This window comes from Schistocerca piceifrons, chromosome 7 (genome assembly GCF_021461385.2).
Source record: "Schistocerca piceifrons isolate TAMUIC-IGC-003096 chromosome 7, iqSchPice1.1, whole genome shotgun sequence".
Lineage (NCBI taxonomy): Eukaryota > Metazoa > Arthropoda > Insecta > Orthoptera > Acrididae > Schistocerca > Schistocerca piceifrons.
The window spans coordinates 497,507,463-497,520,630 of record NC_060144.1 but is presented as its reverse complement, the minus strand read 5'-3'; the positions used below and the strand labels follow the sequence as shown (position 1 = coordinate 497,520,630).

Below are 13,168 nucleotides of genomic sequence, written 5' to 3'. Positions count from 1 at the left end.
CAATATTCAAAGCTGATAACAAAATTAAAGTCACAAACTATCACCCCATTACGTTAACATACTGTTTTCCAAACTATTGGAAAAAATTATGTGGAATAAGCTAATAAAGTTTATGAACATAAATGGGCGTAGGGATGGAAGACGGAAATTGGCATGCCCTTGCAAAGGAACTATTCCAGCATTTGCCTTAAGCAGTTTAGGGAAGTCATTGGGAAACCTAAATCAGGATGACCAGATGTGGGTTTGAACACTCATACACCCAGATGTAAGTTTGTTAATCATTGTGCTACCTCATTTGGTATAAACTAAAACTGAATATTTGCCAGTTCTCAATGTGGTTTCCAAAGTAAGAAATCAACTGAGCATACCCACTATTCTAGAAGCCACTGATGAAAAACAGCAGGTATATATTTAGACTTAAATAAAGCTTTTGACATAGTAAACCACAGAACTCTCTTAAACAAACTTGAGTACTATGGCATTAGGGGATTAGCAAATGAATGGATTTGTTTGTTTCTCAGTAAGCGCAAGCAAGAAGTGTGCATTAGATATCCAACAAGAAGTGAACTCTGTTACAGATCAATTAAGTAAATGGTCAGAAATGAATCAGCTTTTAATAACAACAGGATAACAGTAGCAATAAATTTCCATAAGTATCAAAACAACAACCAGATATCACAATCAACCAACGATGCATTTTGAATAAAGAAGTAACAAAATTTTTTGGCATTTGGATTAGAAGTGACCTTAAGCAGGACAAACATATTGAACACATTAATGCCAAGCTGAACACAAGCTGCTATCTTTTAAGGACTCTAAAAGGATGCGTAAATGAATAGGCTCTGATTTCCGCCTGTTACACATATTTTAATGCACTTCTAAAATATGGACTCATATTCTGGGGAAATTTACGAGCAGCCCTAAAGACTTCCAGAATCCAAAAAAGACCCATTAGGATTATTGCAAGGAGCAGGGCTAGACAGTCATGATAACCAATATTTAAAACACAATCTTTCATTGCACACTAACAAATATTTTAATAAATGTAATTGGAAATGATAACAGAATTAGGAAAAATGGTGACTTACATCCATCAGAACACTAGATTAAAAGGTAACTTGCATTTACTCCCAGCCGATGCAAGTTTTTTTCAAAAAGGTGTCATCGGATTGCCACATTGTGCATTGCGGTTCATCACTCCACACAACATTTTTCCTGTGTTTAATCATCCAATGTTTACTCTCCTTATGGGTTGGTGTGGATAGATGTCTGCCAATTACACATTACAACCCTCTCCAACTGTCGGTGGTCGCAGTCAGTCAACAGATGAAGTCAGCCTGTATGCTTTTGTGCTGTATGTGTCCCTTCACATTTCCAATTCACTATCACATTGGAAACAGTGAACCTAGGGACGTTTAGGAGTGTGAAAATCTCGTGTACAGATGTTAGACACAGTGACACCGAATCACCTGGCCACATTCGAAGTCCGTGAGTTCCATGGAGCACCCCATTCCGCTGTCTCACGATGTCTAATGACTACTGAGGTCGCTGATATGGAGTACCTGGCAGTAGGTGGCAGCACAATGCACCTAATATGAAAAATGTATATTTTTGGGGGTGTCCAGATACTTTTGATCATGTAGTGTAGAATGCTCCTGTGATATGGTCCCACGATACTATGCGTACCAGTATCTGGTGAGATGACAAGTCCCTCTATATACTGTAAAAATGATCAAAAACTGACCAAATATGATCAGCTATTGGCTTATGTAAAATTAAACAGTGCTGGTCCCTCACTGATCTAAACAGCTCAATCAGCAGAAAGCATTGCATTATAAAACCAGATGGCAGCAAGCTTCACTTACAACTGCATGCATGCATGCTGGATTCTTGATGAAATAGTGTCATTGTGACTGAGTAGAACACCCACTCCGTGTAACCTATTTTTGGAGGAGAAGAAGAAGACTAAGACTGGATAATTTCACATACCTTGTTAGTATTGTGGCAAGTGATGGTAGTGCCAACAGGGTAATCAAAAGACTCAAATTCTTCAATCTAGTACAAAGATGTGTCTGGGATAAAAAGTCTCTCTAAGGGCTAAACAGACCATATTCAAAATTTCCTTTTGCCTATCATGTCCTACAGCCTGGAGGGCTGTCATAATCAAAAGACACAGAACTTAGCTACAAACTTGTGAGATGGAATTCCGTAGGTGTGCTGTACAAAATACAAGGAGAGGCCAGTCAGAAATAAGCACATAAGGAGAGACCTGCCAGTGGAAGGCACCTTGGATTAAAGGCTGAGTACAGTAAGACTTAGTGGTATGGTAATGTGAAAAGGAGGCAGCATAACCAAATTCCCTGTCACTACTTGGAAAGGAATGTGCCATTACAAAGACCAGCTGGACTTCCAAGAAAGAGACTGTAGGACCAAATTAAAGAAGACATTGAAAGGAAAGAAAAAATATGGAATGCTGTGATGAGGGAGGAGATCTACCAAGATAGAAACAAATGGAAGCAAATCATTTGAAAACATCAATCCAGCTTGCTGCAAGGACTCCCTGATGATGTTAAGTTCCTTGGGGTCCAGCTTGGTAAATGGTTAAAACGGAATTAATACATAAACAAACTAATCTACCTGTCCCATCCTTTGTCAAACTACAAAACTACATACTCACACACACACACACACACACACACACACACACACAGTGTAGAAAAGCCACCCACCGGACTCTCTGTAAATAAATATAAATGGGAAACAGTTACCTATAAAAAGGACAAACATGGAAGTGCCACAGTAAAACCGATTGAAAAAAGGGACTTTCTTGTTGTTGGCGACTCCATACTGAAAAATGTTACAGCTCCAGGCTGTGAAATCGATGTTCATCCTGGAATCAGATCAACAGACACTTTTAAATAATTCTAAATTCGTAATGAAGTGAAACTGAAAATGGAAATGAAAAAAGGACAAATACAAAGGTGTTTTCATTCATGTCGGAACAAATTCCATCTGGAAGAGCAGTGAGGAAGAAATAATCAGTGAAACACAGAACTTGATCTGCTCAGCAAAAAATGTGTTTGCAAATTCAAAAACTGTCATTACTGCAATTTTACACAGAAGGTAATTAACTGATACATACATAAATATGATAAACAGTGGAATCAAGGAACAGTGCGAAAAGCTGGGTGCAATTGTTGTAGGTTCAAATAAATTTGTAAGTGGTTAGTGTCTGGGAAAGGATGGGCTAAACTTGAATAGGTAGGTTCAATGACTTTCAGCAGAATGATTGTAGACATCCACAGAATGATTAAGAGCAAGGGAAACTGAAAACTTACAAAAGGGGTGAGAAAACAAAAGTGGTGATCCAAAATGGAAACTGTAAATATAATGGAACAACCGAGGCTCTTCAAAGTATGAACAAACTCAAAAGTTCTGTCTTGATGCATATTAATATAAATGGTTTAGCAAAAAAATGTCCAAATCTAGGTTACTCTAAAATTGATGAGCTGCAAGTTATACATTCTGAACTGCCAAACATAAAGGTAGTCTGCTTAAACGAACACTGGCTCACAAGAGAATGGATATATGTTCTAAATAAAATAAGTAATTTCAAACTTGCCAGCAGCTTTTGTAGAAAAAACAAATCTCATGGTAGCTCCTGTATCTTACTGCATACTTCCTTAAACTTTAAGGTGAAAGAGGAATTTAGTTATCTAAATGAAGAATGTATTTTTGAAAGCTGTTGTGTAGAGCTGTGTGATTTAAATACTGTGATAATATCAATTTACAGAATTCCTGGGAATTCTGCTGCTAAATTGTTCTTAGATAAATTTCAATATCTCCTAGGTAAACTTAAAAAATAAAGAAAGAAAAAGATTGTGATTGCAGGAGACTTCAACTTAAATACATTAATTGAAAGCAGTGACATTGAAAAATTTTGCGATTTAATCCAAAAATCTGGTTTCAAGTTAAACTTTACTGTGTGCACTAGAGAAAACTTCTGCTCAGCAACCAGCAAATTATCAGTTTGATGATACAAAGAAGTTTTGCCTAGGTCTAGGGATTTCTGATCACTCAGCTTTGCTTATAGAGCTCCTCAAAATAAAGAAACTAAAACCTGAATCTTATATGAGAAGCAATTTTAGCAAAGAAAATTTAGAGTTTTTTGTGATAAGTTAATTGTTATAAGCTGGCCTTTAGACCACTTTGATTCAAGCAAGAAAAATTTTGATAAATTTCTAAATTCTTTTTTGGGGGTTTTCAGTTAAACAGTTCCCCCAAAATCATATCAAAAGAGAGTCAGGAATAAATGGAATTGGATTACACCAGGCATAAAAATTTGAAGTGCCAGAAAAAGACAGCTGCACAATGAGCTCAAACTAAATAGAAACCCTAACTTTGTAATTTATGTTAAGCGCTATAAGACTATATTCAAAAAAGTGATACTGGCAGCAAAAAAACTGGCAAATATTATATTCATAAAAAAAACAAAGAAATAAAACAAAGGCAGTCTGGTCTGTTGTGAAATCAGAGTTGGGAGTCAATGTTAAAAGTCAAGAAATTTCTCAAATTAGGTTTCAGGGTGATATTATTGTAAATCATGTTCAAATGTCAAACTGCTTCAATGATTTCTTTGCCAATATAGCAAAATCTGACGTAGACATGACAGCCCATCCGGACAATATGATTATTAAGCATAGAGATGACATACAAAACATTTGTTTTAAAAAATTCAGAAAAATCACTCAGAAAGATGTGGAAGACACAATATTATTATTAAAGAACAAAAATTCAGCTGGATTGGATGGAATACCTTGAATGGTAATCAAGGCAGTACACTATATTATTTCATACCCACTGACTACTACTGTAAACCAGTCCTTTGAACATGGATCTTTCTCAGATGTCCTGAAATATGCAGAGATTAAGACATTACTTAAAAATGGATCACCAGGAGATATGGGAAACTACTGGCCTATCTCTCTCCTTCCTACTTTTTCTAAAATATTTGAGAAACTTGTGGCAAAACAACTAGAAAACTTCCTTACAGTAAATGACATTACTTGTAAAAATCAGTTCAGTTTTCAAAGAGGAAAAAGCACCATAAATACCATCAGAGAATTTACAGAAAAAATAAGCACATCACTAGACCAGGGTACAAAAGTCTTAGGAATATTCTGTGATCTAATGAAAGCCTTTGATCCAGTGAACCACTCATTATTACTTCACAAATTGAAGAGCTATGGGATCGAAAATACTGCATTACAGTGGATCAACTCTTATTTGACAGAAAAGAAACAAAGAGTTATTTTAACTTCAAATTCAGTTACCTACCACTCCGAATGGAAAACAATTTCCCAAGGAGTTCCACAGAGTTCAATACTGGGACCTTACCTGTTCTTCTTGTATATAAATCATTTACCACTGATGCTCATTCAGTCTTGTTCACAGATGACACATCAGTCCTGATGGCAAATGATACAATAGAAGAGATTCCAGATACCAGAATGAGATTTTCACTCTGCAGCGGAGTGTGCACTGATATGAAACTTCCTGGCAGATTAAAACTGTGTGCTGGACCGAGACTTGAACTCGGGACCTATACCTTTTGGTGGCAATCGCTCTACCAACTGAGCTACCCAAGCATAACCCATGCCCCGTCCTCACAGCTTTACTTCTGCCAGTACCTCGTCTCCTACCTTCCAAACTTGACAGAAGCTCTCCTGCGAACCATACAGAACTAGCACTCCTGAAAGAAAGGATATTGCGGAGACATGGCTTAGCCACAGCCTTGGGGGATGTTTCCAGATTGAGATTTTCACTATGCAGCAGAGTGTGCGCTGATGTGAAACTTCCTGGTAGATTAAAACTGTGTGCCAGACCGAGACTCGAACTCGGGACCGAGTTTTAGTCTCAGTCCAGCACACAGTTTTAATCTGCCAGGAAGTTTGAGATTCCAGATAGTACAGAAAATGTTCCGGGGAAAATGGAATCCTGGTTCCATAAAAATGGACTAAAGCTCAATGTCACTAAGACCCAGATAATGCAATTTGTCTCTAAATTGTCAGCAATATGTCCTGTACAAATAGCCCATAATAATCAACTGATGACAGACGTGAGCCATGTGAAATTCTTGGGCCTATACCTTGATAAGAGCTTTTGTAATGTTTATTTTATCTGGTGCCACTCATGTGGACACAAGAAAGACAGTCCACCACAGTTATTTTGAATTTGTTATTCGTTTTGGGATAATTTTCTGGGAAACTCTAGGAGCAGAACAAGGCTACTAATTCTTCAGAAGAAAATCATTAGAAACATGTGTGCTGTGCACAAAAATGAGTCATGTAGTCCACTGTTCAAGAAATTAAAAATAAGAACAATTATTTCATTGTACATTTTTGAAATTTTGATTTTTGTATATAATGATCAACATAATCTTGAAAAGTTTCATTTTAAGCATAGCTATGGTACTCACCACAAGGAAAACTTCAAAATCCCTTCACATCACTTAAAGCTTTATGCTCAGACACCACTGTACATGGGGCCAAAAATATGTAACAAATTAAAAGGAAGAAACAGTGAGCCTTGTTTTGCTGAAAAGTTTACTCCAAAATATTTTAATAGAGAAATGTTACTACACCATTGAAGAATTTATGAAAGACAGTCTGACCCTTTGAACAATAAACATCTATAGCTAATATTGCAGTGTTGTCTGTGTACAACAAAGGAAATTGGTTAACTGTTAATTTATAGTAAATATTGTAGTGTTGTATTTATTGGCATTATTCTTAAAATAGTGTAAAAAGAATGTCTGTAAATCATTACACATTATATTTTTGCTAAAATGGCCATGTCTCTCGTACAACAGACCATATGATCTGTACAATGTATGTAATGAGACTAATAAATCACATTTTACAGCCACACACACACACACACACACACACACACACACACACACACATCCAATTGTTGATCAAAAGATGGGTGTGTTAGCTATTATTTTTCCACTACCTGTTGTCTTCTGGAATTACCTTCTGACATAGTGCACCTAAAGTGAATAAAGTATTTATTCATCTGGAACTATTAGTAGAAACAAATGTAAAGCAGATAATTTCACAACTTGCAGAGCACTTTTCAAGAGTCTTAATTTTTTGTATTGACTTACCAATACATTTACTCCTGAACTACAGCAATAATGAAATTAGTTATACAAAAAAGATAGCCCAGATCTTCAATTAACATTTCCTATGTGTCACTGAGCATGAGCTGTAGAGCTGGTCTGCATGAGGAGATGGATATTCTCAAACAGGAAGCTCCAAACACTCTTGGTGAAATAATATTATCTCCTATAACTAACTGAGAACTTATGAATAACATTGTGTCATTAAAAAATTGTCCTTGGGCAAGCTACTGAAACATTGCTCTAGTGAAATATGTAGGGTACTGACCCATATACTTAGCTCAGCAATACACCAAGATGTCAAGGACGAAATATGCCACTGTAAGGCCTCTTGCAGAGGAAGGGGGAGACTCTTACAGGCCAATTTCACTTCATATAGTGTTTTCAAAAGTATCTGAAAAGTTGTTACATGCTAGGATTGACAAACATGTTGAAATATTCAGTATTTTAAATACAGTAAAAGACAATTTGGTTTGCAAAGAATATATTGACTAGATGGTAATCTTCATATTTTTGGAAGGTATTTTAGAGTCCCTGAACAAGACTAGTTCACTAGTGGGTACATTCTTGATCTGACTAAAACCTTCCATTGGATGGGTCAGCAACTATTATTGGAGAAAGCCCAGCAGTGTGGCATCGGGAACCCATTAAGTAATCTGATAAAATTCTGTCTCACAAACATAAAGAAAATTTAATTTTGGAAACTGTGGATTACAAATCAGGAGTAACTGTCACATCAGACAGGGGTATTATTTATCACAGACTCCCACAAGGTTCTATCCTGTGTCTTTTATTGGTTCTGATGTATGTTAGTGTTCTGCCTGCACCTGTGAATAGTGTTGAATGCTAATTTAACATGTTAGCTGATGGTAATAGTACAGTAACTGAAAATCTGTCAAATACAGAATTACGAACAACATTTTAGCAAAAGTCTGTAACTAGTTTACTGTTAACTCCCTTTCTGGCAGCCTAAACAAGACAAATGCACTTTAGATCATGTCACAAACACCAAGAGCAGTGCACAGTGACATTCAAAAACCAGCAGTTACAAAGCAATAAAAACACCAAGTTCCTGGAAGTTCACTTACTGTTTGACTGTGAACTAAACTGGAAACATTACATTCAACATACTGGGAAGAGATTGAGCTCAGCAGCTTTTGCACTGAGAATGCAGTTATACTGAAGACCAAACAGTCACTAAGGCAGCTTATTTTGTTTATGTACATTTTTATTGTGTCATACAGAATTATTTTGTGCAGGAACACTCTTCTTCTATAAAAAAACTCTAAGTACAGAAAAGAGTGATTACAGTTATATGTAAACACAAGAATCTTCTGTCACTGCTATTTAGCCAACTGTGAAACTTTAGTATTGCTACTCAGTTCAGTTGTTCTCTACTATTTTTTGGTTATAAAGAACCACAGTATCTTTGAACACAACTCAGCATCTCATCTGCATAACACTAGTCATAGGAATGATCCTCTATAATTAAAAATCTATACCTATTGCAAAGAGATGAAGTAAGCTGGTACAAAAAATTTTAACCTCCTTGTCCCTGAGGTTAATGACTTAGGGAATAGTGAATCCTTTTTTTAGAACCAAACACTGCCAATTTCTCTTGAATAACTCATTCTACACAATAATTGGATTTTATTTCGTATTCCATAGGTCCAAATGTGTTGGGATCACAAGCATGTAGAACGAGTCAGTTTTTAAAAAATACAGTATGATAATCTTATAGCATAAACAAATATTTGAGTACATAGTTATATAAAAAATTATACAGTAAAGACTTTGGACATCAATACAGAAAAAAGACAATACATATGGTGGGTTTATTTCAATAGTAGTACAAGACCATTACCTACACTTTTCTGCCTATAATGCTTCTGCAGTTAATGATCCAAACAAACAGAAAGAAAGGTTCAGCTCTAGCAAGAAGCCATATGCTAGGATATTTCTGGTATCTCAACTGCAGATTTTTCAGTGTTCATTTAACTTTAGGACTCTGTACCTCACAATGAATAAAAATGGACTTGTACCACTATTGAAATAAGCCCTTCATATTTTCTTTAAGCACTATAGGAAAACAGACACAGAGCACACACAGATACAGACCTCAAGTCAAATAACATTCTTAGTGGCATTATGTCAACTCGTATTATATAATTAAAATTTTACAATTTATTTATTTATTTAAAAACTCATCTAGACTGTAAAAAGCTTTTTGTAACAGAAATATTTTTAGCGCTTTCTTAAACTTACTCTTGTTATGGATCTCTGTCTTTATTTCAGGAGAAAGAGCATTGAAGAGTTTTGTTCCAGTGTAGGGACACCCTTTTGCACCAAGAACAAATTTCTATGCTTGCTGTGTATGTCATTCTTCCTCTGTGTATTATGTTCATGATAATTACTGTTTGGTTGATGTATCTCTATATTTTTACAGACAAAACACATGAGAGAAAAGATATATTGGCATGTAGTTGTGTATATTTTAAGCTTTTCAAAGCTATTTCTACATGAGTCTCTCAAGTGCAATCCACATATAACTCCTAAAGCTCACTTCTGAGCAATGAACACTTTCCTTGCTTATGGCTGGTTCCCTAAAAAAATAATGCTCTATTCAACGAGTGAGTGAAAATAGCTGTAGTGTGCCACTTTTGCAGTGTTAGGTTCAATACATGAAGTGACTACCCGTAAAGCATAAACTGTGGAGGTAAGCCTCTTACAGAGATCTATAATATGTGAAGACCAGTTCATTTCTGTTTTTGTACAGAACTGAATAAAGCTGGTCATACTGGAGCTTAATGAGAGACCATTCACCTTGAACCAATTAACCACGTCTGAGAGTCTGCAATTAATGGATTCCTCAAGATTATTATCTGTTCTACTACTCATAAAAATTGTGGTATCATCAGGAAATAATGTAAATTTACACAGCAGGCTTGTACATGATGGTATATCATCTATAAAAATCAGGAATAATAGTGGCCCAAGAATTGAGCCCTGAGGCACTCCACATGTAACAGGACTCCATTTGGAATGTGAGGAAATATCACATACTCCACCTGAGCTATTCAAGACAATTTTTTGTTTTCCATCTTGGAGATACAACTGTAGCCAATTGCCTGCAGCACCACTTAATCCTAATAATTTTGCTTTTTGCAAGAGAATCTGGTGATCAACACAGACAAATGCTTTAGACAAATCACAGAAGACGCCAAGTGGTAGCATAGTTTCATTAATGGTTTCTAGGACTTCATTTGCAAGTGCTTAGATTGCATCTTCTGTTGAACGGCCATTTTGAAAGCCAATTTGGGTCTTGCTGAGAACTCGACTCCTCATGAGATGATCAGTAATTCTTACATGTAGTAGCTTTTCCAGAATTTTAGAGAATGCTGTCAGCAAAGAGATAGGTTGATAGTTAGTTCAGTTTTATGACCTTTTTGTACATGGGCTTCACAATGGCATACTTACGTCTACTGGGATCAACACCTTTCTGAAGGGAAGCATTGAATATGTGACAGAGAATGTCCCTTATCCACACACAAGAATATTTCAATAAATTACTAGAAATATTATCAACCCCTACAGAGTTCTTACTTTTTAGAGGCATGATAATTTTGTGAATTTCATCTACAGTGACAGGATTAAGGTGCATTTCTGAAATTGTGTTTGAATATCCAGCTTGACAAAGAGTTACAGCTTCATCATCATTGGGCTTGCAACCAATCTGTTGAGTTACTGATGGGAAGTGTTTACTAAAAATCTCAGCCACACCTTTGGGGTTATCTACTAGGGTACCTTCATATCTGATTTTATTTACATCTTCTTTGCTTGTTGTATCTCTTCCTGTTTCTTTTTTTACAATGCTCCAAATTGTTTTTATGTTATTACTCGAATTATTTATTTTCTTCTCATAATAAAGGGCTTCTGATTTCTGTATTAGTCTGTTTAAAATTTTACAGTATAATCTATAGTGTTCCCATTTTTCTACATCTTTAGATAATCTTATTGCAGCATAAGTTTTCCTTTTGGTTTTACATGACTGTTTTACATCTTTTGTAACCCAAGTCTTACTTACAAGATTAGAAGCACTGTTTCTGACCCATTTCTTTGGAAATATTTCTTCAAAAAGAGCACAGAATCCATTTATAAAACAGTGAAATTTAGTATCAGCATTATCAAGGCTACATACTAAAGACCAATCCATTTGGTGCACCCTATGGTTGAAAGTTTCTTTTGCCTCTTCGTTCATTACTCTTATGAATTCCCATTGAGGAAGTTGTTTTTTGAACAGATTAACATCATAAAGAGTGAGAATTGGTTCATCATGATCTGAAATCCCACTTATAACTTGCCTGACAGTATAATTCTGATGTCTACTTACATCTAAAAAAATGTTACGTATCATAGTTTGGGACTCGGATGTAATTCTTGTGGGGAAGTTTATTACCGATATCAGATTATATAAGGTCATCACAATCTAAAAGTCACTTTTATTCTTATTTTCTGTCATAAAGTTTATACTGAAATCACCTAAAACTACAATATCCTTTGCTTTTGCAAGTAACCCTGACAGCAGCAGTTCCATTATATGTAGAAAAGTATTTGTCACCTGAAGGTGCCCTGTAGACAGCCAACACTATTTAAATAGCTTACTGGTTCGTTGCCGGGTGACGTCGTCGACCACCACCAATATTTCAACAGGAGCACACCCTCCCATTCTCAAGGCACAACTGCAAGAGAATGGCAGGGTGTGCTCCTGTCGAAATATAGGCGGTGGTCAACAATGTCACCCGGCAGCAAACCGGTAAGTTATTTGAACATTCAATTCGCTGGGAAAAATTAAGGTCTCACAGCCAACACTATTATTGTGTAGAAATTAGTTATTATTTCAGCTGCACATGCCTCAAATTGCTGTTCCACAATATTTCTTAATATATATAGCTTTGTATGCTACACTATTCTTAACATAAATAGCTACTCTATCTTTGTCTTTACTTTCCCTGCAGTAATATGACACTAAACTATAACTTATTATAGATGGCAAGGCACATTTGTCAGTAACATGGTGCTCAGTTAAGCACAAAATCTGAGCATTATTTATATAATCCTTTTTGTGAAAGAATGCTTAACAGCACAAAAAAAGTTACAGCTAAACGATCTCACGATTGTCACTGTCAATATGAGTATTTTATGTAGAGCAGGGTAATTTCATTCAGTCATTATGCAGTGCGGTTATGTAGTTTTACTGTATAAGCATTGCTGAACATATTACCTGTAGTATGACAACAGCTATCCCCGTAAAATGTTCTGAAAGTGTCACCATGAAAGAGTGAAGATGATAATCTGTCAAATGTTAATAGACATATTTTATGTAAATCATGTTATTTTCATTCGGATGCAGTTTAGTGTCTGTATATACGCAGTTTTGCTGTACATTTTATCACTGAACTGATTTCCCAGTTGTATGACAACAACTATGTCTGTTTCTTAAATTATACTTTTGCACTAAAATAAAGGAGCAATCCACACAAATAAATTGTAGTAATATAATTGAATTTTCACTTAAATAAGGAGGTTTTTAGCTTCCTCATAAACATGCTGGTCTGTTTATACTGAAATTTTATCTGATTACACAAATCACATGTAAAATGTTCAAATGTTAATGGACTCTGTTCTATTCACTGAGTTCAAAAGTGTTTACGCTTCTATAAAATTTCTGTAAAATTACTTTGTTCTGTTGTAGAAATTATTACAAATCAAACAGAAATTGTGAAATAGATTTATTTATTAATTAGTTATTTACTTAGCATCCTTGTATCTCATCATTATAAAAATGATATAGGATTTGTCATACATTGCCTTACATAGAAAATAGGACATGAAAAGACTTACAATTATATGACCATAAATAAAATATTATTACATATAAGATGAAACCATATGCATAACAACATTCATATTATGCTAAATTAG

General features: G+C 35.4%; 1 protein-coding gene across 4 annotated transcripts in view; it reads right to left on the bottom strand.

Annotated features, from left to right (window-relative positions):
- LOC124805123 (SET and MYND domain-containing protein 4-like) overlaps positions 1-13,168 on the bottom strand; it is a 136,689-nt gene that overhangs the window by 119,868 nt on the left and 3,653 nt on the right. The window contains exon 2 of one of the 4 annotated variants that reach the window (XM_047265579.1): positions 7,455-7,580. The exons of the other annotated variants lie outside the window; for them this stretch is intronic. The gene's annotated coding sequence lies outside the window, so the exon portion shown is untranslated. The remainder of the gene's footprint in view (positions 1-7,454; positions 7,581-13,168) is intronic. 4 annotated transcript variants of the gene reach the window in all.